The sequence below is a fragment of the Drosophila virilis genome, unplaced genomic scaffold, assembly GCF_030788295.1.
Source record: "Drosophila virilis strain 15010-1051.87 unplaced genomic scaffold, Dvir_AGI_RSII-ME tig00000650, whole genome shotgun sequence".
NCBI lineage: Eukaryota > Metazoa > Arthropoda > Insecta > Diptera > Drosophilidae > Drosophila > Drosophila virilis.
In genome coordinates, this window is record NW_027212815.1 from 38519 (window position 1) to 64754 (window position 26236).

General features: G+C 40.7%; 1 long non-coding RNA gene across 1 annotated transcript in view; it reads right to left on the minus strand.

Annotated features, from left to right (window-relative positions):
• The window catches only part of LOC138911485 (uncharacterized), a 42891-nt gene extending 35861 nt beyond the window's left edge, over positions 1 to 7030 (minus strand). The window contains exon 1 of the long non-coding RNA XR_011417094.1: positions 6282 to 7030. This is a non-coding gene — a long non-coding RNA (uncharacterized lncRNA). The remainder of the gene's footprint in view (positions 1 to 6281) is intronic.
• Positions 7031 to 26236: the final 19206 nt, after the last annotated feature.

Below are 26236 nucleotides of genomic sequence, written 5' to 3' on the forward strand. Positions count from 1 at the left end.
GGCCCGAACCCAAATCGCTTGGAATGGAACGTGTTCAGCTGCCGGCTGTTGACTCAAACGGGATTAGCTTTTAATGCTTTTTCGGTTATGTTATTTACAAATGGCTTTTCAAATGATTGCTCCTCCTCACGCTGCCTTTATTTATTCTCTAGCCCACTTTCTACATATATATTTTTGCCTTACATATATATGTTATAGCATTGCAGGTGGCTAAAATCTAATATATTTGCAAAGTAGTTGCCATTTATCAAAACTGTTTGCTTAGTTGCTGCCTGCTTGTTGTGGCCGTGACAATTTGTGGCATAAGTTCTCTGTCATTTCTGCAATTTAATTCCATACTAAGCACTAAAATCCCTAATTGCCGGCTCGTTAATTAAGCTGGCTTTGACAGTTAGAACTTATAGTTAGTTGAGTTTTGACTCGAAAATGTTTGGGCAATGCCTGGATCAACAACAACCACAACTGGATTGATATTGCTTGACTTTCGGCATTTTTTTACTACCTCATTTTATGCATAATTATTTGCTTTGACATCTCATCTCCGGTTGTCAAATGTTTACACTAGTTACCTTTTTTTACACTGAACTAACTCCCTTTCTATATATATACGAATCTGTGTATCATTCAACTACAATCTACAGCTTAGTCAACTGTACGAATTTAAGATTATCTAGATCTAGTTAAACTGAAGATACAAATTGTCATCTGCTTTGGTATCTTATATATACGCCTTTTTTATTTATGATTTTTAATTAGAAAGTAGGTCGCGTGTCTGCGCCCACTGCGTCCATCGCTCAATAATTTCAATTAGCAGCTCAATAATTGGGACATAATTAACTTGTCAGCTGTCAATTAAGCACAGATACAACTTCAAAACAATTTCTGATAATCTCACAAGCCTCAAGAGCAATCGGCCCCAGAATGCTTGCCACGCCCTTATTTTCACTTGCAGCTGACAAAATGTGTGCTTTAAAGCAGCTTAAAAGCGCGCCCATCCTATTTTCGCCAATATCCCTTGAGGGTGCGCTATGCTTAAATATTTTAATTAATTAATTTACTTGCAATTGCTTTGAATGCGAAAGCCGCGACTTGTGCTGAGGCAGCATAGTATTAACAGTGAATCCGAGGCGAATCCGCAGTCCTTGCGAGCCGCATAAATATTTGACTTGGAAATTGCCAAAAACGCCTCAAAAACATCAAATACAACTCTTTCCATTTGCAGTAAATGCAAATGCAAATGGAATGAGTAGCGGTCAGTCAGCCAGTCAGTCTGTCAATCAGTCAGTCAGCCAGTCAGTCAGTGAATCAGTTGCCGCATACTAAGTACCATTAGATGTGGTTTCTGATGCCTTGGCAGAGCGCGCTGCAAGGATTTGGCGTCTTATCGCGCTGCAGACGCGACTCGCTGTTTGCTCTTGTGGCATGCAACTTGGCAGCGCCAGCATGAAGAAAGACAGAAAATTATCAGCCTGCAACAACAATGGCCCTGTGGGCAAAGAAAAAGCAAACTTCTCTGCTCATTGCCTCATCCTCGCGACCAGCACAAGTTTTGAGTAATGAAACCGCCGCCAAGGCTTCTGGCCGGGACTTGAAATTTATGCGCAAGTTGTGTTTTGTAAATCTTACGGATTAATTATTACAACTTGGCAATGTTTACAATGCATTTCAGTTGTTGCCTGGTTTTTGTTTATGCTTAAGTATCTTATCTTAAGACGTTTCGTAAGCTCTCCATTCCTTCTGCTTGTCTCTTTTCTGTAAGCTTTTGGGCATAAAAACTTGGTCGGAGCTTAGCCTAGATTGTGATCAGGTTGTAAAGTGGGCCAATAGCTCGTGAGCTGCTCGCCCCATTGAGCGTAGTAAATTGAACGCATAGAACCATTAAAAGAATCGCATCGAATTGCAGCTGTGTGGCATGTGGCAAGTGGCAAGTGGCAGGCAGCTTCTAACAGACTTGCGCATGTGATAAACATTTTTTAATTAAAAACTAATGTTGCGAAAATATGAGACAAGGCAACATGCACACAAGACGGGCAGGAGAAGGAGGGGGAAGTCACAAACACACACACACACACACACCAAGAGACACACACAAAGTAAATTACGCCTAATTGCGAATGTTTAATTATGCACTAGTTTAATTTTATGGTCTTGCGGTTGAGTAGGGGACACAGACTGCTTGAACTGCGGCGGTGGATGGGAGCGAAAAGGAGGAGTCGTTTAGTCGAGTCCTTTTTTGGGTTGACGTATATAAAGACATTAGACAAAATGGGAAGTGGATGCTTTGGACAGCTTACGCAGTTACCACTTATACAATCACAAACCACACCCACATCCACACAGACTCAGTCGGAAAACGTGGGTATACGCAAAATGTTTGTATTAACATACGTTACGAGCCATATTTGGTTGTAACTGCGGGGGCTGCCTTGCCGCTTAGCTGCTGTTCCGCCCACCTCCCTCAGGGCTTTAGCAAGCTTTAATTTGCGCAAGCAGCACAGCCAAGAGCAGAAAATAATTGCTGACTACGTAAGCGTTGATAACACAAAAGGATATTCAGCCAAAGCACAAACACAAGTCGCCGTTTAGTACTGTAATTTTTGTTGTCCTTATTCTAGTTGTTGTTTGTAGTTTCCCCCACAGTCAGTGGGATATGCCAGTTAATGATGGGCACTCGACAATGCTGGCAGCTTTTGCCAAAGGACTTCTTCACTCGCACTCGCTGAAATTGTTTTCCAAATTGTTTGCGGCATAATAGAAAATGTATTTATAGAGAAGTGTAGCGCGGCACAATAACCAGCAGAATTTCATCTACAATTCTTTGGAACTTTAAGTAAGTACTTGCTATATTGTTAAATATAAAATGGTTTGCTATGACTGAGCAAATGATAAGGTAATTTTAGCGTTTATAAATCGATATTTGTGTTTATTTTTGCACAAGCTTTTTGCTATTAGAAATTTCCCAAAAATATATATTATTTATGTGTATGAAATATTTTTAAACAAAATTTAAAGTACTTAAAAAAATAAAAACAAATAAAGAATTTCTCCGAAGATACACTTCTTTGCTCTGTGATAGAGTATACCTTGAGAGCTCTCAATTGATAGCCAATAGCTACTCGACCAAGTTTACCCTCTTCGCAAAGTAAACAAAGAGAAAATTGTTGCAAGTTTTTTGTTTTTGGTTTTTTTTTTTTTGCAGAGTTTACCTTTGGGGCATGCCACTTTTCAAAAACTGGCCAAACTTATAATGTGTGCAAATTGGCCTATAAAAAAATCATGTGTGAAAATTTGCTACCGAAAATGTAAGGACCTGGGAAATTGGCTGGTCGAGTGTCCTGGGTCGTATTTTGTTGAGCATAACGGTGACCCTTTGTGGTTTGCCTGGGGACTTGCTTCTATTAGGGGCCCAAAGTAGATGGGAAAACCCTTTGCTATCAGCACCTTGTCTGGGGCACTCGACAAATTGGACTTTCATTAACCAGGCCACCAAACAGAGCTGGGTAAATATATATGAGAGCAAGAGGGAAACATAGACAGGTTGATAGATAAAGTGAGAAATAGAAAGAGAGAGAAAGTTAGAGCGAGTGCAACGGCAATTTTTTTGTCTATTCTTGTTGGTTTTTGGGTTTGCTCAACTCTCAGACAATTTAAAATTAATTGGTTTCCATGTCTGTTACGAAAATGTGCAGGATATATTAGAAGGAGCAGGCAAAAGCAGAGGGCCGACAAGGGGCCGCAAATTGGTCAGCTACACATTTAGGACCAGGCTCTTGCATATCTTGTGTGCGGTATTTCACGCAAAATGAAATCACTTGAAAGTGCCTCCCACACTCGCCCTCGCCTCCCGTCCTGCCCCCCTCCGGCATCGGCAGGCAAAGAGAGCAACATCATAGAGCAAACAATAAAGCGAAATGGTTTCCTTTTTTTTTTTTTTGTTTAATTTTTATACCTCTTTTTTGTATGTGAAACATTTCACAAATTTGCCTTACCATCAAAGGGATGAGTCGGCTTGCGGTTGTCTGAGGGGCTTTTGTTGGGGCTCAGAGCAGCAGCTGATGATGCGCTGCCTAATTAAATGAAAATTCATGGCGTATGCCATGCAAATGAAACTTTGTTGGCTATTGAATTGTTGTTGCTTCTTGTTATTGTTGTCTGCTAAAAAGTATCTCAAAATTACACCAAAACAATGAGGCGTATGTGTGTGTGTGTGTGTGCGGGGTGTGTGTTTATGTAAGAGAACACACAAAGTTGTTTTGTTAATAAGATACAATGTTGTTGCTGTTGTTTGTTTGTGCCTGTTTTTAAAAAAGTCATTTCTGTTGCGTCGAGTTGCCTGGCAGCCGCCGCTACTTTGGCAATTATTTGAGTTGTAGTACAACAACAAAAGCAGAACAAACTCAGACACACACACACACACACACACACACACAGAAAGAGAGCGTACAGACATGTGCATATAATTACTTTGTGTACATTTGCATGGCAACACAGACGGAATCAGTGCGAAACATTGTAATGCGTATACGCAGTGTGCGCCACACTAAACTCAACTCAGCTCAGCTCGACTCGATTCGCCTTGGCTCGTCTGTTAGGGTGTTTAAGAGGCATCCCTTGACTGCTGTAATATGCTGCCATGTTATGTCGTAAATGTCGCTTTTTATTATTTTACACACATTCTTGTGAGTTCGCGCGCGTTTGTGTGTGTGTGTGTGTGTGTGTGTATATGTACTTCACCATCAGCTTTCGTTTTTGCTAACGGCTCAGAGCTTTTGTTTTATTTACATTTCAGCTCGTGCTTGTCTGCCTGACTGTCTGCGAATGCCTTTGCCGAGGCTGACTGCCATCTAATTTTCTATGTAATGACAGGAGGACAGGCCGTCAGGCTGCGACAATGACAAGGACATTCCACAGCTAAGGAATGTGTTACAGCTACAAGCTGCCACTTTGCGCAAATATTTAATGGCGTTGATTTTTATAATTAAATTGAAGCAGCAGCTGCTGCACGAACAGGCTGATTAAACAAAAAGTAAGAAGACAGAAACGCATAAGACCAGCAATTTATATGCACAGACTAAAACACGAAGGTAAGAAGATTTTCAGCACTTTAGCACATTTGTTACACCTGGCGTATGCATAATGTGTTGTAATTTATTATTGGTTTTGTTTGTGTTTTTTTTTTGTTTTTTCGCGTTCCGTCTGCTCATTTTTATTACCCACCTCTTAGCTGATTTATGGACAGTCTAATGGTAGTCTAAAACTTTTGGCTAAAAGCATTCGATACTTTCTGAAATTATGTTCCCGCCATAAGACGATAATTGACAATTGACAATTTCAATAAAATAGTATTTTCTTTTATATATAAAAACACTTTTTTCTAATAAATTGATGTTATATATATAATATCGACTCAACTTCGCTCGGGAATCGTTTGGGAGCATTTTGATAATAATAATTTAAAGAGTTAGACAACTTATCTAACAATATCAGCTCTAAAATTTTTGAACTGTTTAATAAATGATAAAAAAACTTTTACAAAATTGTTCCCATTTTATTTGTTCTTTAAAAATATTTGAATGAATATTATTATCTATCTTATTTTGTAAAAGTCTAAAACATATTATTCTCTACACACTATTATAATAATATAGTCTGTATAGCTGAATGAGCCTTGAAGTAGACAAAAACTTTCAAAAAAAATCAAATCATTAGACCTCTTAAAGTATTGATTATACTGTGTAAATAATAAAGAGCAATTAGCTCGTAGCCCTTTGTATTAAGAGGCCCATCTTCTCTCAAGAAATATCTAAATAACATATTTTGTTGTTTCTACTCAGATACTTTTATGTTTAATCTCTCAACCAACAACCATTTTCTGATCAATTTACAATTCCTGCTTTTTAAAATATATATTTTATTCACACATATTTTCTGTAATACAATATAGAAATGTTTACCCCCTCATGGGTCTAGCATAACCCGCAATCTATAATTATCAATATTACTAGGCTAAAGCCCAGCTAAAGTCGGTAAACCCGATATTAGCCGCAAAAAATAAATTGAAATACAAAATCAAATTTACAAATCATTTAACAAATTTCACACATCTGAAAAAAAATTAAATAAAACATATTATCATAGGGAAATATTTGACCAAAGTGCAAACGTAATTAATTAAAATGCTATTCGAGAGGATAAAAAAAAAACCGCAGCTACCAGAAATATATTGAGCTGACAGCTAATAAACAATATTTCAATACGATTTGTGGCAATTGAACACTTACCGCAATTTCATAGATTGCTGAATTCAATGGAATTTGTTTAGAGTTCTTTATTCGCATAGTTGAATTGCAAGTATTGTCATATTCATTGGGCTTGTAAGTGTTTGTGCATGTATTGATGCTTGTCTGTGGGGCACGTTGCACATACGCCGTGTGGTGCGTATGGCATGTGGCGCAAATTAAACACAGTCACGCACGCAATTCACTGAGCTGAGATATTTTAATTGACACACATGCTTGGCACTTGCCACCTGACAGATGCTGTAGACGATCACGATGACGTTGATGAGGAGCCACAGCCAGTCGGCCAAGTCGGCCAGTCTGGCAGGCAGGCTGGCAATTCAAGCCTACGGCTAACGAGGCCAATTGTTGAGTTGCCTCAAACTTGGGCTCAAACTTAACATCAACCCAAGAATGTAACTGTAATTGTAACTGTAACTGAAACTGAAATTGAAACTGAAACGTTCGCGTCACTTTGTTGCACTACGTAACGCACTGAAACGTAGACTGAACGCGTCGCGTCGCGTACGGCAATTGAAACAGAAGTTTGGGTTGGTCGTCGTCATTGCGGAAGATGTAGCAGCAACAGCAACAGCAACAGCAACAGCAAAATCAGCAGCAACGTCGGCTCGACAGCAACGGCAGCAGCGGCAGAGGCATCCCAATCAGTGTGTGCCAGTGGCAGCAAAAATCTGGGCAGCAGCGCAGACCAGCACAGAGCAGACCAGACCACCTACAACACGCAACGACGACTGAACGAGCGATTGCGAAAGGACCAAAAACATCACCAGCCACTGGCAGCCTAATAACGCAGTCACTAGTCGACGTCGCAGCAGCAGCAGCAGCAGCAGCAGCAGCAGCAGCAGCAGCAGCAGCAACAGCAGCAACAGCAGCAGCAGCAGTAGCAGTAGCAGCAGCAGTTGGAAAAAGTACGAGCCATACTGGCGGCTCGCACGATGAGCAAATCTTGACACGAGAGCGCAACCTGGGCAGTGGGTGAGAGCCGAAGGACGAAGGATTCGAGTGATGTGAGACCCTGCGGTGGCATCGGGCCACGAACTATTTAAGTGAAGCTTGCAATTTGCGTAGCGCATCGGCATTTTGTGCCGAAGTTGTTATTGTCCGAGTTGTTGTTGTTGCCTTCCTATTGCACGGCTGTACAATTGTTGGCTCAATGCACAAGCAGCAGCTGAAGCAGCCGCAGCAGCAGCCGCGGTGGCAGCAGCAAACGCAGCCCATGGTCGCATTTCTCCTGCTGCTGTTGCTGCTGAAGAGACGGGCAATGGAACGAGTGGTACATCGACGGTAACGGACTATTATGTAAAACGTGTGGAATTGAAACAATTGCCGTTACGTGTTTTGTGATCTGTTTAGGAATATGGGCGATTCGACGATGTGGGCCAATCTGTAAGGGAAATTACTTTCGATAATTTATTTTATATATTACGATTACTAAAAAGTGATCACAGAGTAATCTTTTCAATCTCTCAATTTCTCAATTGTTAATAAAAATATATGTAGTATCAGGAAAATCTCTTCCAAATGTTTGGACAAACTAGCCTGAGTTTCTCCGCACTTATAAGTAGCGGAGTCTGGTGTTTATATAGGTGGAAAGAACCCAATCTTAATTCTTTGCCTAGTTCCAGAATGTCTAATTTTATTTAAATATTTCCAAACTAGTTTTTTTATTTTAGAAAGAAAATTCCAAATTGTATATTTTGTTAGTTATAAAATGTATTGCAAATGAAAGTTGATTAAGATTCGGCCAAGTTCCCCTCCAAATCGAAATTTGCGCTTTAATTTTTATAACGCCATAATGCAGATTTGTAAATTTGTAGTCAATTTTGTAAACTTAACAGCGCCTTAACATTTCCTTTACAGCCTAGTGGCTACAGGGATGTAAACAAAGTGAAACATAATGGAATGTAACAAAGTTTCTCTCTCTCTGTCTCAGTTAGCTTATTGGTACATTCTCTCAGCTATGCAGGACGCATGCGTCGCAACAACAACAACAACAACATCAAAATCCCCGAAATTCCGACGCAGGCATCGGACAGAGCTCGTCGACACGAACATAGAGGCAACACCGGCAGAGGCAGCAGCAGCAGCAGCAGCAGCAGCGACTGCGGCAGAGGTAGAAAAAACTTGCACAGAGCCACACAAAACACAACTTGCTCCACATATTCTAGCCCTACTTACACAGCGACATACTCCCCCACACGCACGCAGACACACACACAGATACACACACACACACACACACAGAGACTGCTGACAGATATTTTACAGAGCGGCTCAGTCAATACGTTGGTTATTGGATGCTGCGCTGTTGCTGCCGCTGCTGATGTTGGCGTCGCTGCTTTTTGCTAGGCTTTTGCTGCTGCTATCAGCCAACTTTTTGGCCGCTGTGCAGATTTTCAAATGCTGCCGCTGATAACAGCAACAAAGTGGCAGCCAAAATACATTAAAAGCAGGAGAAGACGACCCAATTTTTTGTTGCTGCCAACGTCATCGGCCTCACGCACAGTCCCCAAGGGTCTCGGTAGTGGCCAAGTGTGGCGGTGTGGGTGCTCCCTGGCCAGGTGTTCGAAATGCCGACTCTAAGCTGCGTCTGGCGGCACATGAGAGCAGGCAGCGCCTTTAAATGACTTGGCTAAAATGGGGCGCCATTTAAATGAAGAGGGCAAATACATGCCTCGGGCTGCCGCATTCTTTTATTTTTATATTTTTTGTTTTTTTTTTTCTGTTTAATTCGTAAGTTTAACTTTGAATTTGGTTTGTGACGCCTTGCGGCCCGCCTCTCGACTTAATTAAATGTTGTTAGAAACGCTTTTCATTCAACTGCATAAATTACAAAGCAAAGTACCACTAAACAAGGGATACGGCCCGGACTCTGGCTGTGGGCCTACGCCACGCCCTGAGGCTACTAAATTATAAGGAAGGACTCGTTCTTTACACTTTATGCTAAATCGAATTAGTGTCTCGACTCTCGATTGTGTAGTCTTAGGTTGTGCTTTGTGTAAATATGCCAAATAAATGGCTGACAATTGGCATTGAGTACTTATGGAGAGCGACTTTTAAGAGTTTAAAGAACCTAGTTTTTATTTTAAATTCGATGAAATATCAGGGTATCCCGTTTCGTAAGAATGTATTAAATTCTTCAGGCACTCAACTGATCCCTTTTCGTTCTCAGAATTGATTGAATTCGATCTGATCTTGACTTTATTATTTGTTGTTTAATTTATGATCAAATTTGAGCAAAATGATTCGGCTAATGGTTTGAATGAGCATTTGGCATGTGCTTGCCGGTCATTTAAATGACAAACTTCATAACGTCTGCTCAGCAGTAGGAAACTTAATATGCAGGACAAATCGCGCTGCAGGATACAGAAAACCAATTGTGGTGACACCCCATGGTGAGAGTCCATTTTTATATAATAACCCAGTCCCATCCTTCAGTTGCCTTCGAGTTTCATTACTTTGAGGCGCATTAGTTTAAGGCGAAATTGTGGCAACATCAATTTGTTGTGCTAACATTTATTGTAATTTATGATTTCGTTTGGCAGCTGCATTGTGATTTATATTTGGTGGCCAAAAAGGATTCGGCTGCTTTGAAGTGCGGCATTGGCCCCAGGACCCTGGGCATTAACTCGCCTGGTAATGTCACACGGCAGGAAAAGTTTTGCAAGTTGCGCAAAGTTTTTTTGAGTTTTAACTTTTTTATTTTTTCAGCTTTTTCATCTGCTTGTTTCAGCTGCTTTAACTCGCATTTCAAAGTTTCTCTCAATACTGTTGCAAGCAATTCCTAAAAAATGGCATACAATCTGTCAGCGAAATGTTGCTTACCAAGTGGCAGTCGCACCCATCGAAGGGGCAGCTGCTCGAAAATCAATTGAAAATTTCCCTGGGTCTCAGGTGTTTATGGACGGGACAGACCAGAAAACTTTTTTATTACAAATCCCAGCGAAATATCGCCATTGCAGCAAATGTCAATCGTAAGCCCAACAAAGTAATGCCCCAAAATGAAGTTTTCTTATTCGACACTCAGTAACATTCAAAGTATGCGAAAAGGCTATACGTATTAAGCGGGAGAAAAGCAAGTGAACTAAATGTCAATTTTTTTTAATAGTTGGGGCTCTTCTAATATTGCTCTTTGAAAAATATACCATATAGACCCTGCTGCGTATACTATGAAATCATAAACAGGGTATCTTCTCGTTCAGTCTTCTATAACACCCCGACTTCAAGTCACTTTGCTTTGTTTGGCTTTGTTCGGTTCACAATTGGCAATTACATTGCTATTAGATTTGGCCTGAGCTACGCCCTATTTATAACGTCTAAACAAAATGCATATTTCATGTTCCATCATTTTGAAAAAAAAAACGTTTTTTCCGGCTTTCCATTAAAGCAGATAAAAAATTATAAAAGAAATATGTTGTCCCACCTTTTTGGGGGGCACGTGACTGACTGACAGCTGCTGACCAGAACAAGGCTCTGACGAATGCTGGACTGCAGAGGGTGGAGTGTTACGGGGAACGTGTCTCGTCCGGGCATCATGTTGCGGCCATGTTGTTGTTGCTGTCATTCCACGGAAAATGTCAAGCCAACAGCGCAAATTAGCCAAACGTTTTCGTTCATGGTATTTGTTGAGCAACGTGGCCAGGGCGGTGAAGCGCGTGAATTGTAAAACTTTATTTTGACAGCACTTGTCTTGGACACCTTATGCCTGACACGTGCCCCAATAAGTGGCACGGGATATTAAGGGGCGTGCAACACCTCTGTCTGGCCAAAAACTTTTTCTCAATGCCCTTTAAAAAATTGCCAGCAGTGTTTTTCTTCTGTTTGTATTTCTGCTTGTGATATTCTGTAAATTTATTGATTGTGGGTTGCGTCTCATTCGGCAAGCCATCTGCAATATATGTAAACCATCTATATAAAGCTGAATGAGGTGACATAATGGTTTGTTGTTCTACCGATCTGCTTAAAACTTGTGAGTTTCCGACTAGAGGATACCCTAAACTCTCTAACATAGCTCGCGAGATGGAGTTAACCAACGGACGGAGAATGCGTGCCGGTAGAAGAAGCAAATCTTAAATTACACAGCTGACGGTTGTTAATTAGGTAGAGAGTATCTCACAGTTGAGCACTTTCCACACTTTAATTATATCTTATATCTTTTTATATATATATAGCTTCCAGATCTTTTCTCAAATCGTCTGTTGCTAGTTCATAGGAGATTTGCGTGTCAAGTTGTTTCTTGCGTATCATTAATTTTCCAATTATTGGGTTGATATTCTCAGATGAAATGCCTAAAACTTGTTACTGCCATGGCTCATGGCTTAGTCTATTTGGCAAGTATTTAACTGCACACACAAAAACATAATTAATTAGATCTAAAAAGTACACAAAAACGATTTGCCGCTAAATCGTGAGGCTCCTCAACGAAGTGCCCTGTAATTACCTTTTGGTTGCTCCATGAAATCAGCAGAAAATCACAATTCGAGGAAATTAACTCATTTCCACATAAATTAGTTCCGAATGCCGCTCGATGCTGCAAAATATTATGCGTCGATTATGATTAACGATCATGGGCCGCAATTGGGGCGAGATAGGCTAACTACGGGGCATAAATAACTCAACGCATTGCAGTGAGTGTGCACAAAATGAGCCGCGCCCAGTTTTTGAGGGGCGGCGCATAAAAATCTACGAAAAATGACTGCTGTAAGAGATTTTATTCATACCCTATGTGTATGCCCAGAAGGGGCGTATAGCTTATACAAATGTGCAAAAGATTATACTATTTATAAAGACTTACAATTACTATCTTATATGATAATTATATACATATAACTATATACATATAACTATATATAAATATATAAATGTGTTAATTCCCGATCGGATTGTAGAAAAACCTTCTATTGCGCTTTTAACAATTTTCCGAAAACCCGTTCCAGAATGAAAGTACATCGGTTTTTTGTAGTTATATATAATTTTGAACCAGCCTTAACTATGCTCGTAAGATACAGGGTATTCAAAAAACGAAGACAACAATTCGGGCACAAACTTTTTTACTCACTTCTATATATTTTTTATAAATTTTTTTTATTTTTTCTGCACCGCCTAGAAATATTTATGAGCTGTGCACGCGACGTTCGCTGGCGGCCAATTTCTGAGGCCAAGCCAGGAATTCAGTGCGGGACGCGGCAATTACGCGAGCCTGGAAAAAATATTGCCAAAGTCATTGACTGGCCCAGGAATTTATGAATTATATAGAAAGCAGCAGGAGAATGAACATTGGCAAAAAGATGAAACAAGATGCTCTGGCCAGGGCGGCAAAAGGAATATCTTCTGGATATAAGTTATTTGCACGCATTGCGAAGTTTTTCACTTTTCACAATTTCATGAAAAATACATTAAAGTGAAACGATAAATCTGCTTACTTGTGGGCACGGCATTGGTAGGCAGTCATTAAAAATGAATTTGTGCCAAAGCTCAGCTAATGAATAAAGAAATTTCTTTCGATTCAAAAGCTAAGTATGTGTGTGAGTGTGTGTGCAGTGCTGGTGTGTATGGCATTCGTGTTTAGGTATGTGTGCTGAGGTCCTTTGCAATCAATCAGTTGCCCAATTCGGCCTCACTCTGACATTGCGCAATGACCGAGGAGTCAGCTCGTTCATCTGTTTGCTTGTTTGTTTGTTTGCCTTTGCTTTTCGTGCGTTGAAGGACATTTTCAAGGCACAAACGCCGGAATTATACATTTGACATATTAGTGCAGGCCGATGAAGAAATTGATTCTTGCCATTCAGTACGAACTCAACTCAAGTGTCCAAAAATGTCCAGACTCAAATATTGGGGGCTGAGCTTTTGTTTGCCTGTTAATAGAAAATTGAGTTATTGAGCATCGAAAGGTTAAAAAGGTTTTTGCCAGTTTCTGCTTCTCAAAAGTTTGTTTAGAAATATATTTTTTTTTTTGTTACCAAAGGGGTCTTAAATTTCAACATATTTTGTGTGTTAGCTCAAATATTTACATTGTTTAAACTCAAATTTAATGCTATCTACTTTTTAAACCAAACCATTTTCAAAGATCTTTGTTTAAATTCATTTGGGTGGTGCCTCACGCATTGCGGAAAGTTCATCCATCTTTGGTGGAACTGAGGGTCCAATATGGGTGAATTTGATTTTCAAACATCTTTCTGTATAACTAGTCGGTACTTTCCGGTCTCGCTCATCCAGTTTCCCGCTTGTATTTAAATCTATCTATTTACTATCTGCAACTGAACATTTAAAGCTGTATTTTGCATATATATTTGAAAGTAACCTTGAAGTCCTTCGAATAACGAACCAAAAGTTAACTTTCGCTTAATTGACCCTCCAAATTCATTTGTTTATGCAGGGCAAAAGTTTAATAATTTAACTATATGTTCAAAATGAAATTAAGTTTAACTTGGCACAAAAAAAGCACAAAACTACCCACGAGCATTGCATATTCCCGCTAGTTATAAATAATAAAGTTTCTTTCATGATTTGTAAATCAAAATGTTTCCAAAATACGGAATACAGCAACGTACTAAAGACGAAAAAGTGGCTCTTAGAATTTTCTAATAAATTAAATGTAATAGAGAAAATATATAAAAAATATTATAATATTTATTAATATATAATAAACCTTACGAAAGTGTGTATCTGCAGATCAATGTGAGTGTAACATTCAAGTTCAGATAAACATTGAATAGGGAGCACGCTGACAAGCTCAAAAGAGCTCAAACTCACAAATGGGCAGGCGAAGAGGTCGTCAATGTCAGGAAAGCATCTGCTTGGTTTATGAACATGTCCGCTTACAATGTTGTTTATATTTGTACTCGCTGTATGAACTTACCAAGACTCACAGAGACATATATGTATGGGAATGTACATACATATGTATATGGATGTAACTCGCGAGTAAGGCATCTAATGAAATATCCCAGGGGATACTTCGATTGGGCGGTCGTCCTGATGAGTTCTACACAAACATTTGAGCAGTGCTGTCAACAACATGACAGACCGAGAGGCAGATGGGTAGCAGGAGTGGGGAGGGGGGTGTGCAAGCCACAGGACACGCGACACGAGGCAGAACGACAGAAAGACAGATAGTTGACGTATTTTGTTTATGGGCCATGCCGCGCACATTGATGACAGTCAAAATCTATCAGGGAACAGAGAGAGAGAAAGAGAGGGGGGCAGGGCCTGTTAGCTGATGTGTTAGTTGAGCAGCACGTGATGTCATTAGCAACGGCAGACACAAACGCATTTGTCATAAAGCAACAAAATGATGCCCCAAAACTCGGACGGCGATGCAAATGAAAATGGAAGTCAGCGGGGCCGCAACCACAACGTGCGTCACGCACACCCGCCAATCATCGTCAGCGGCGCGGAGAGTCCGCTGGGCTGGGTGGGCTGGTGGCATTGATGGAGCATCAATTGCAGCGGAAGGTGGCATCACTTGATCTATGCCAATGCTGGTCGTTTATTGAAATTCCTTAATGAGCGGCAGCAGCAGTTGCGGTTGAGCTGCAATGCAATTTCCGCCTCGAGGTGGCAGTTGCAGTTGCAGTTGTTTGCTGTTGTTGTTCGTATTGCATTTGCCCGGGCAATTTGCGTGCAGTTCAATTAAAATGCGTGAATGCAGTGGCAAGGTCTGCGAGAAAAGAAAATGCTGAATTCTGCACGGTTTCGAATTGTAGGCGACATGCGGCTAACGCGTCGTATGCGCAATCAACAAAGTGACAAATTGACTTTTGCTCTGGCTGTTGTTGTTTGTCCGCCTGCCTCCCTGTCTGTCTATCTGTTGCGTCAACTGGCTGCTGTTGCCAATTACCGCTAATGTCGCACAGTTGCCGCATTCACATAAAATTAATGATAAGCGCGCTATAAAATAAGTTTTACTGCAGCAGCAGACGACGCGTCGTCGAGTCGTCGAGTCGTCGACTTGAAGCAACAGCTGAGCAGCGCGTTGCGGCATCCTGCAGCCATATCCTGGCAGCGAAAAGGTTATGTCACAATAAAATTAAATCCAACAAGCGTAAAGTAGGTGAAGTGCCTGCCTGCTGCCACTTTTTTGCTTCAGCAAATTGAAAACTTTTGGTCGGGGTTTACGACTTGAGCGCTACGAGCCATGACTTTAACTAATTGCCTGGCATCTAATTTGTTGCTAAGCGGCTTAGACACTGCCTAAAGGACCACTGTCCATCCCTTTGGCAGCTCTCCCTCTCTTTCTCCCTCTCTCTCTCTCTCTCTCTCTATCTTATTTTTATCAGTCGGCAGCACCCAACACATTAGCATATTTTAACTTTTATGCTCTGTGTAGTTGTTTATCTCGTGGAATAAGCTTGCGAAATGCCTGAATATAAAAGTCTTATATCAATCTTGCTACAAACTGAGTCTCCCGATTCCCGTTTCCCTTTTCCTTTTCCGTTGTCCTTGTCGCTGTCGTTGTCACTGCTGCTACGTCTTTTCGCCTTCTCGGCAAAAGTTTGAAGAGCCACCGAGAACTGAGGAACTGAGGAACTGGGGAACTGTTTGCAAGTCCAAGTCACCGGGCAACGCACCTTTGCTTGAGTCGAATTTTTTTTTTTTTTTGTCCCTTTTTTCCATGAATAAATTGCGCAGAATTTATGTGGAAAGTTTTGTGTGTGTCGCAGCATCAGCTCCATTCCCCAGCCCAAATGAAAGTGGCTAGCGGAGTTTAGATGAATCTGTTGCCTTAGTCTGATGAGTTATCTGCGCAAATGCAGCGGCGGTGAGTTGTGAGGGGCAGAGCACTTGCAAGTGCGGTAGGCGGCATTGCAGAATTTATAGCTGAAATGTTAATTGAGCATTGGGCGGAGTGCACATCCCAAAGTTGGGCTATTGCAGTTTCGCATCCAAAGTTTTTCAACTTTACACTTTGAGTGGAATGTGCGAGAGATGGATTTGAAATACGCCAAGAGTTTAGTTCCTTGCGTTCTTGCGGCAAAACAATGCACAATTTCACAATTTCATTTTTCTTCTGTTATGCACAAACAAACTCACAATTATTACTTGAAGCTCCCTAATGCATAATATATATTGTTTCTAGTTAGAATATACATATTCAATGAAAAAACTGTGCTCATATATTTATGACTTGCGGCTTTTAAATTAAATGTAGTTTTAGTTGAATTCTATTTTGTATGGTGAACATATTTGAAAGTTAGCATACAGGCAAAAATTACACTTTCGCTCACAAAGCCTTTTCACGAAAAGTGTGAGAGACACCTCTCAATCACAGAGATTTTGAAATGTAAGTTCGAAGCCAGACAATGGGAACCTACGTCCATAACGTTGATTGGACTTTTCACAACTTAATGTCCAACCACAATTAAGGTAAACGCAGACAAAAATGTCAGCCTCTATCTATTACACTTTGAACCATGCGGTGATGATATATCCGTGAGTGTGTCAAAACTCTTACATATATAGATTGTTGGGCTAACTTTAATCGCCATGCTCATGACATTTTGGGCTCATTCTGGCTAAAACTTGGCTTTTATCAAAAAGTAAGCTCAATTTAGATTACAGTTATTATATTAAACAATTTGTATGTGCTCTATTAGTGTTGTATTTCATAAGTTTAAAAGCAGAGTCTAGCAACCTCTATGGGGAGTTGCGTTCGAAGTGCTACATTTCAGGCCTAAGATCCCTTATCTCCAGTTATTAATGCGCCTGATGTTGTTGTTGTTGTTGTTGTGGTTGTTGTGGTTGTTGTTTAGTGTCGCCAGCGTTTGCCAGCCAAGCGCGGTGAGGATTAAGATTACGCCGTGCCATGCCGTGCCGTGCCTAAAAGGAAGGAAAGCATGGAACGTTGCCTGCCCATTCAGTGCGAGTCAAGCGCTGACACATGGGTGCTTTATTCCGACTATCCAAGGCAAAGGCCCACGCCCACAAAATGGTAACCACGAGCCAAGAGCAAGTCACATTTTTGCCATGCTACTCGACATTGTCGTAGCCCGTCGTCTGTGACGTTGACGACGACGATGGCGGCGCACTGTGGTTGCTACGTAATATTGCTGAAAAACCGCAGAGAGACGCACACACGTTGCGTATACGTAATATTTTAGAATTTGCTCTCAGCCAAGAACGCCACACGCTCGCTGCCGCTGTTGCTGCCGCTGTCTCTGATTGTGGCGTCGACTCCGTCGTCGTTTCGTTGGCCCGGCTTCCTTCTGCGTGCCTCTGCGTGTGTGGTCTACCATTATCTGTCTGGGAAGCCATTAATTTTTCAAGATTGATCCGGTATGCAAATTACTTACACAGAATGTGCACGAGCGCCAGCAGCGCTTCCTTCACTGCTTCGCTCTGCTGTCTATTGTGTGCTCTATGCGTGTATCTACGGCTTTGCCTGAGTGTGCGTGGCTATTAGGGTGCGTGTATAAGTGTGTGTCTGTGTGTGTGAATTGAGCACCAAATGTAGCAGCTAAAAATGTTCTTCTTTTTATTTTATTTATTCATTTCTTGTTGCTGCTGTATCTAATTATTTGGGCGTGGCATTTAAGGCAGCACACAATTTAACACGAAACTAGCTGTGATTTAGCGCCCGGGATAATTACCACCGCATTGTCATTAAGTTCGTGTCCATAAATTGTTGAAATTGCCCCAGTTTTAATTGCGTTCCAATGCACTTTTTGCAGCCGCAGCAGACGCACTTCATGCACCAATTTGCTGCGTGAATTGGCTCTCGCCAAGTGCCATGGACATTAGCATGAAGGGCACTCGATTGCATTTAATTCAATAAAAAAAAATGGTGTATTTGTATTATTGGAATTTAAGCTTTGGATTGCAAAGCAGATATTTTTTTTTCTCTTACTTAAAGTCAATTATATGTTGTTCATACCTATTCGCCTGCATATTCATAGATAGCTTGGAGCTTCATTTATTGTATTAATTTAATCCTAGGAGCATACTTGCTAACGCCTTACTCCAAATCAACACTAGATTCTTCTTCATCTCTATCTATCCTGTTCTGACACTTATTGCTGACCCACTACTTATAATACAAAATACAAATACAAATTATAATCTACAGACGTAAAGCTTGCGGTCTCACTGAGGTCTTGCTAAAGCTGAAAGTCCCCGTTGAGTACATTTTAAAGATGTGTGCCATCTGTAAATGGGTTAAAGCATTATCTGCCTCTGGCAGAGAAGAAGAAACTCTTAGGCATAAGTAGACACGCACAACAACACTCCCCTGAGCAGCTTTTGTCAGTATGTTTAATATGTGAGCGTGCCTCCAAAGATCACTTTACGGATGGGCAATGTTAAACAAACAGTCTGTGGCAATGCTGTTGAATGATAATGATGGCGATTATGATGAGGGTACTGTTTGCTTACAGGGACAAACAGGCATCATAGGCACACGTTTCATAGAGACACACTACCACCACAAAACACACATACACACACACCGGCACACAAATTCGTATAAACAAAACGCGAAACTAGCAGCCGCAGTTCTCGTTAACACATCGTGATACAATCAAAGCGAAACAAAAGCCAACCAAAACACAACAAACAGAACAGAAACAGGAACATTATCAACGGCAACATGGTCAGAACAAAGGGAGGTTCGAGGTCTCAGGTGCGGGCATTTAGACCAAGGATATTTTTGTGTACTAGCGCAGGAAGCGGCGAGCCCCCATGCGTTTATCCAGCGGAGCTTTGCATAAATCAACGTTGCACAACAAATTTTTCTAAAAGCGAACCCAAGCGTTAAATTGGCGTGTATATGTGTGTGTTTCGCTGGAAATTATCTAAGACGCCCAACGTAAAATTCCAAACAAATTGAACTCAAACAGCGCATGCAGCAAACGGCGAGTGGCATGTGGCAAGCGGCAGCCGCGTACAAAAACAAAAATACAAAATAATACTGTAAAGCAAATAAAACACGTCGACGGTCATTTTATTGGCTCATACACACACACACACGGGCTTTAAATGAGTTACATGTTTAACATAAAATTAGCAAATAAATTAAGCGCATGCAAAAGGCGGTTACTGCTCGCATTTACTAAGTCCAGGCGGCGTGTCATTTGGACTTTCAAGAACATTGAATTAATTTAAAATTTTGAACTGGCTTAGCTGAAACTTTAGCTGATTACCATACATTATTTTTATAATTTTGTGAGTCATATAACACGAATCCACTTTGTTTTCCATTGTAAGGAAAATAATCGAAAATTATCGCCGTTGCCCAGTTTAAAGACAAAAATTTAAATGATACTCAGAAGGGAATTGAAACATTTATAAGATTATGGACACAAATATATTAAAAGCAATTTAGTAATCAGAGCTCTAAAATGTATGCAATAGCTTTTTACAGCTAATATGCTGTTGCTGTAGCTTAGCAACTTATATCAACGGAGGATCGGAGGCTCATCAAAAATGAGTAAATTATGCATTTGATTGGAATCGAAAAACAAAAGCTATACTTTGTTTCCATGTATAAAACTGTTTGCCTTCTTTGATTGCCTGATTTATTAACGAACATCCCGAACCCTAAGAAACAAGAAGCGATATTTCCTCAGCTTAGAATACAAAAGATATCGCCATGGAAAGACTCTTCTGACAGAGTATTGCTCAGTTCGATTTATGCATTGATAAAGTTTTCACATGTTCTAATTTTCATATGCAATGTGGCCAAACTTGACATGCTCATTAATCGTTATCTATTCGAAAGGCAGTCAGTCAGTCATAAGTACTTAAGATAAAAATAAATGTTGCCAATGAGTACTTAAGGCGCATGTTTCAGTTGTACTTAACACAGATAATGAAATTCAAAGGTTAAATCAATGGAATCATCAATCATTTCGCAGGATATTAACAAAGTTTATAGAACAATTCGCGTCCGACATCTTGGCGGTTGTGTGTGCTTTTCTATTCGCCGGATTCAATGTTATGTGCGAGCGTATTTGTATATTCATTTGTGTGTTCCATTTAATATTTCAGCCGCAAGACAATTGCTCTTAATAATGTTGGATAGGCGCGTGTTATGAGTGCCGGATAGGAAATGCCGCAGAATTTTAATTTATGTATATTCGCCTACTCACGCACACACACACACACACACATACAGAACCCACTTGTGTGTGCTGCGAGTTTTTCATCGACATTTAATTGAAAATAACTCAAGCGTGTCAGCAACGCGCGCGGTTAATGAGCGAGAAACTCGCATGTCTGTCGCGACAGCCACTGCCACACACACTCTCTCTCTCTCTGTCTCTCTCTCGCTGTCTCTGTTTTTATCTCTTTCACTTAGTGTTCATCTTGCTTTAACTCTCACTGTGCGTATGCCACATGTCTGGCGACCGAGCGCTTTTTGCCAGCACGTGAATGACATCAATGACAGTGAAAAGGCGTTTTTCTGCACTTAATGAGCACGACGCAGGGTGGACCAAGGCGGCGCCAGGGGCTGAGTAACGACATATACAAACGCTCTCCCTCTCTAGCAAAAGCTAAGCAAGTTTTTTGGTTTTTTCCCCTATTTATTTATGTTTTTTTTTTTTTTTTTTTTTTTTGGCTTTTTATCTGTGCTATCTCTGCTGGCTGCGTGTGACAAGTTTATTTATGTGTCTGAAAAGCAACCAAATGAAAAAGTAGCGGAAGAAGAAGTAGCTGCAAAAACTTAAAGACGTCACCCGACACAATTTTTTGTCTGTCATTCTGTGATCTGCGCATAAAGTTGCGCGGGCAAGCCAAACGAAATGCATGTAACATAATTTGGCTTAAGTATTGCGCCCATATCAGGTCACTTTCGAAATAAACATTCCAGCCAAGTCCAGATAAGCTGGTTGTCAGTATTTAATGGAAAACTACAAGTGAAACTCGAAGCGCAGCTTTTATTAATTGAGTCAAAATTATAATAGCAGCTTAAGTTCTTAGCTCTACCTATCTAAGTCTTTTAGACTCCGAGATATGCTCATAAAACAGCATTTCGATATCGATTATAGGTGTATAATTGGAAAAGTGGCAAGATACCGATTACTTAAATTAAATTCCTATTACTTCTTTCGCAAAGTCAGGCAGACAGACGGACATGGTTAGATAGATTCGGCTGAGAACTTAGATGAAAATTGACCCAACACTATTATACTCCATTTACCAATTTTCAATAGCTTCCGGGTATAAAGTATATAAAATAGAAATTGCTGTAGTTATAGCCGCAAGACCAAATGTGAATGCATTTGTTTGGCCTAAAGTGCAAAACAATAGCTTAACAACTTAGAAGCCAGAGGAACGCATGTCACGACCTCACATGCGCCCATGGATAATATGGGCAATGTGACTTGCTTGCACTAGAACAATATTAAACTTTGGTTATTTATATTAAAATATTGCTAATGATGTGGTTGTTTACATTTGGTGTGAGTTTTTTGTTAAATTTTATGAACACAGTGGCTTAGTTCTTGCCAAGCTGTTGCCTGCAATACCATAAAAACAACCGACTACCGAAAACCAAAAAACTACCATATACAGCGGAGGGGGGCATAAACCATGTGTAGCCTCTCATTTCTTTTGCTTACTCGTTTGACCTTTTTGTTGGATTGTTTTGTGCATGTGTTCGCAATATCCTGGCTAAGAACGAGTGACCACAAAAAAGGCAGAAGCCAAAATAAAAAGCAATAGAAAGCACAAACGAGCTGCAAATAAAAACCAACCCAAGCAATCAACAAATACATTTCCACAGCACCTTATAAAAGTATTTGAACCTTATGCTGACCAATTTTATCGCATTTGACACACAAACACACACACATACACATACACACTTATTGGCATTGATTTTGGCTTTTATTAGCTTGAGCAGCCGCAGCGCAGAAGTTGCCAAGTCGCACTCGACTTGACTCCATCGTTGCCTGCCTTGTCCCCCAATCCCCACAGCTGGCACAGCCCCCACTTCAGCTTCAATTGCCCTAATCCATTGCAAAGGCGGCGTGGGATCACGTACAGCATGCACAGCGAGTATATCTTTTTAAAAAATTGTTAAAGTTTTGCTTCACTTGTGCTGATCCAATGCTACTCCTTTGCCCCCCAATCAATCCACTTTTTATATACATACATGGATATGTATGTATTTTTTTTTATTATTGAATTCGAGTTCAATTTGTTTTTATTGATTTGCCATTTTGCACTAGCCCCAGAGATGTGACGGAAATTGTCAATGTTTTACAATAGTTGCAGCCACCACTCGTTACCACTACCCCTTTTCAACCGTTAGCCCCTACCCTTGCCATTCGACATCATCATGGCTTTTTGAGTTTTATGTGCACTTGATAAAATTCAATAGTTAAACCCCTGCCGTACCCGCCGTCCGAGGGGTCTGAGGTCTGGGATCTGTTGTTTTTCGCGCCCTTTGCCTTTCTGGGCTGCCTTTAGTTTTATGTGATATTAAAATTGATAGCAAATCGCTGCTGCTGCAACGCAGTTCAAGTGCGCGTTGCTTGTTGAGCGGCCATGAAAGACAGGGAGAGGGAGAGTGAGAGAGAGAGACGAAGAGAGATAGAGGGAGAAGCGGAGGCATTGGAGGTAACAGCTTTGACTTTTATGGCGCTCAGCAAGTCCTGGCGCTTTGGTAAATTGATTTTCATGCGATTTTCAATAAAGCCAATTCCATATTGCGCATACGCACTGTGTGCCATGGCATGCTTTATGCTTTGCTTACATTGCTTGAGCATTTTTATAAATACAAATTCAAAAGAATAACTTAAGTACAAATTCATGCGACCGACCGTATAGTTGTTATGAAATAGCTTCGAAATGGAAAAATAACAGAGCCAAGCCTAAGCCAGCATAAAGATTTCAACTGTAACAGTTTTATAATAAGTGGTCAAGAATGATGAATAATAAAAGGACAAACTCCAAGAGCGTCATCTTTTTCTATGTGACCATTAGTAATACGAATAAGACTGAATAAGCGTGTAGAAACCTTAGATCGCAGTAGAAATAGTCATTTGTAGTATTTGCACGTTATTGACAAGAAGAAATGTCTGCAGAGCATGTAATCATCCATCATTAAACAAGAGGCATTATCGCGAATAAAAACTATTCAAAATGTATAATTTGAAAATTGATTTAATTAAACTATCAAAGTGTACTCACAAGCCGCATGTATGTACATTTTTGATAAGTCTATTTATTACTTAATCTCAATAAGCTTGAGCTTCTGAATACCTGCATGTTATATTAGCTTATTGCAACTGCATAAACTAATTTTGCATAAATTTATTTGAAATGTAAAGGTTTTGGCATTTACATTTTATTAAACATTTAGGCTTGGCTGTTTCTAAAATTTTGCCTGCGACTGACAGAAATATTTAACGGCCATTGAAATGTTGACCAGTAAAATATCACTGTTTTGTTCTTGTTTATTGTCAACTCTAAGCTTGGACAGAGCGTGGTGTCGCAGCACTGGCCGCGCAACAACAACCAGCAACAAATGGAGCAAAAACAAAAAAAGAAAAACACAAAACAACGAGAGCAGGAGCTGTACAAGTCACACATTCGACTAATGCAATAAAACGCAGACAATGTGTGAAGTTGAGCGTTCGAATTTCCGAGTGCATTTCCATTTTTGCGCAGCGCATTGATGCACAACTGCAGACTGATGGAGGGGGACTGGGGTGAGAAACAAAGAAAGCCCGCGCGCGCACACACACACACACACACATAGAAAAGCCAACCTCGACAAACGCGCATGTGGGCGGCGCAACGTGGGCGTGGCTGCGTGTATAATTTGCGATTTATGAGCGAAACGTTGACAGCAGCGGGCGGCGGGCGAGGAGTGGAGAGGAGGAGAGGCAGGGCATTCAACGAGCAAGTATAACACGTGCTGTGCATCGTCTAATGCGACGGGCAAACACCTACGCATACATAGACTCACACACACACACACACACACACACACGCACGCACCGACGACCCACACGCAGTTAAGCATAGAACGGAAGTTGCACAATGTGTCAAATGTCATATATGTGTCGCGTTAATAAATTCACTCAAATGTTTCAATGTGCCCGCTGGCATAATAAAATATGCCCCGGCACAGACAAACAGCAAATCTATAGCGCCTCCAGGATATATATCCCTTCCATTCCCCCTCCGTCAATTGTCATTGACAAATACAATCCTATTGGGGCAGAATGAGTCTGGAATTACCAACAAATTTTGCTGGAATTTCATTGCAGCTATTGTTTCGCATCTCGCACGAAGTTAAAGCAGAAATTGGTAATGAAAGATTCGCCTAATTGTTTGAGCATAATCAAAAAATTATGTATATTAAGAGCTAAGCCCTTCGTGCTAAAGAAATATAGTAGTAGTATATGCGTCAGGACTATTATGCAATTCAAATATTTTACGTTTTATCAAACCCATCCGTATTAAGAAACGACATTATGCAGGATGTCAGATGTTCTGCGTTTGTTTCCTAGTTGGACGGGCTAAGACCCGTCTTACTGCTCTTGGTACATTTACGAAAACCCGCAATGCATACTCTTTTCTACTTTGTAAACAGGGTATAAAAAAAAAAAAAATTAAGAGAAGCAGTCAATTGAAAAACTGAAACCATTTTGGAACTATAAAGCCTATTAAGTACACTTTGTGCGCTCGAACGATGCCGTAAATTACGGACTGTCAAGACCCATATATTTAAATAGACAAAAAAGTGAGGCCATTATAAAACGTATTAAGCAGCCTTGGAGTAAGGTTAAGGAAAAAACTGCAGCACGGTATGGAACTTGAGTATACAAAACACATTTAGATACGTATATGAGTATTTTGGGACGGCCAAATGAACTGCAAATAATGCAGAAGGCGGCATATAAATAGTCGCCCCAAATGTGCCTGTGCCCAGTAAAGAGATATATACATGAATTTGTCATTGAACTCTCCTGCAAGAACAGGACACAAAGCTCCTGCCCCGCGCTTCCCCATTTAAAATCTATTTAATTGCAAAATCACAGCCAAAAGTTGAATGTTTTTTTCTTTTTTATATCAATTGAAAATGCCTAAATTGGGTATAATGGTTTTGTGGAAATTTATGCTACAGGCATAATAAATCACCGACCACCTAAAGTATATATTCGCTCAGTCGGCATCAATGCTCGAGCCGATCAATATTTCGTTCCAATTAATCTGTAGTTGATATATCGAAATCTTATATTTTTTAAGAGCTAATGTCAAATGAATTTGAATTCTCGAATTGAAATATGGCGTCTAGATGTGAGATGATTGTAGTTAGATTATTTTATAAATGTTAATTAATGCTAGCCTTGCGAAAGCAGGCGAGTAGCATGAGTTGCTTTAGGGTATCTCCTAGTCGGACAATACAAAGATGAGCAGTCTTACTTGTTATTAAAGAGTTGTTCGTTTTGGTGCGGGTTTGTTTGTCCTTTGCCTGATTTCTTGGCTTCAGAGCATTGAGGCGCCTTGCCAAGTAGCAAACGAGCTAAACCTGAGCCGGATGAGCCAATGGCAATGGCCAAAAAGCTTGCCAGCATCATCGTCAGTGCCATCACCAGCGGCTGCAGGCTCCCAAAAAGCTTGGCACCGGCCAAGAAAACGGGCCGTCGTGATATTTTAGCCACGTTTGTCGTACAACAAAACTGCATAAATTTAATGCGCATTTTGGCAAACGATGCGACAACTTGGCTTCACGTGCCAATGGCCCCAAATACCAGCGCCAAGTCCTGGCCAGGCCAACGACGCGACGCATCGTTCGAGTTGAGCAAACGAACGCGATTTGGACTTGCACATGCTGCAGGTGGGGGGGCAGTTCCTGGACCTCTGCCCAGGCTTCCTCCATGAAATTCTATGCATTTCCGTGTTGGCATTTGTCGCTGCTTCATTGTAAGCACTGCAGCGGGTGTCGCACAGTGGGGCATGACCGCATAAAGTCTTAAAGTCTG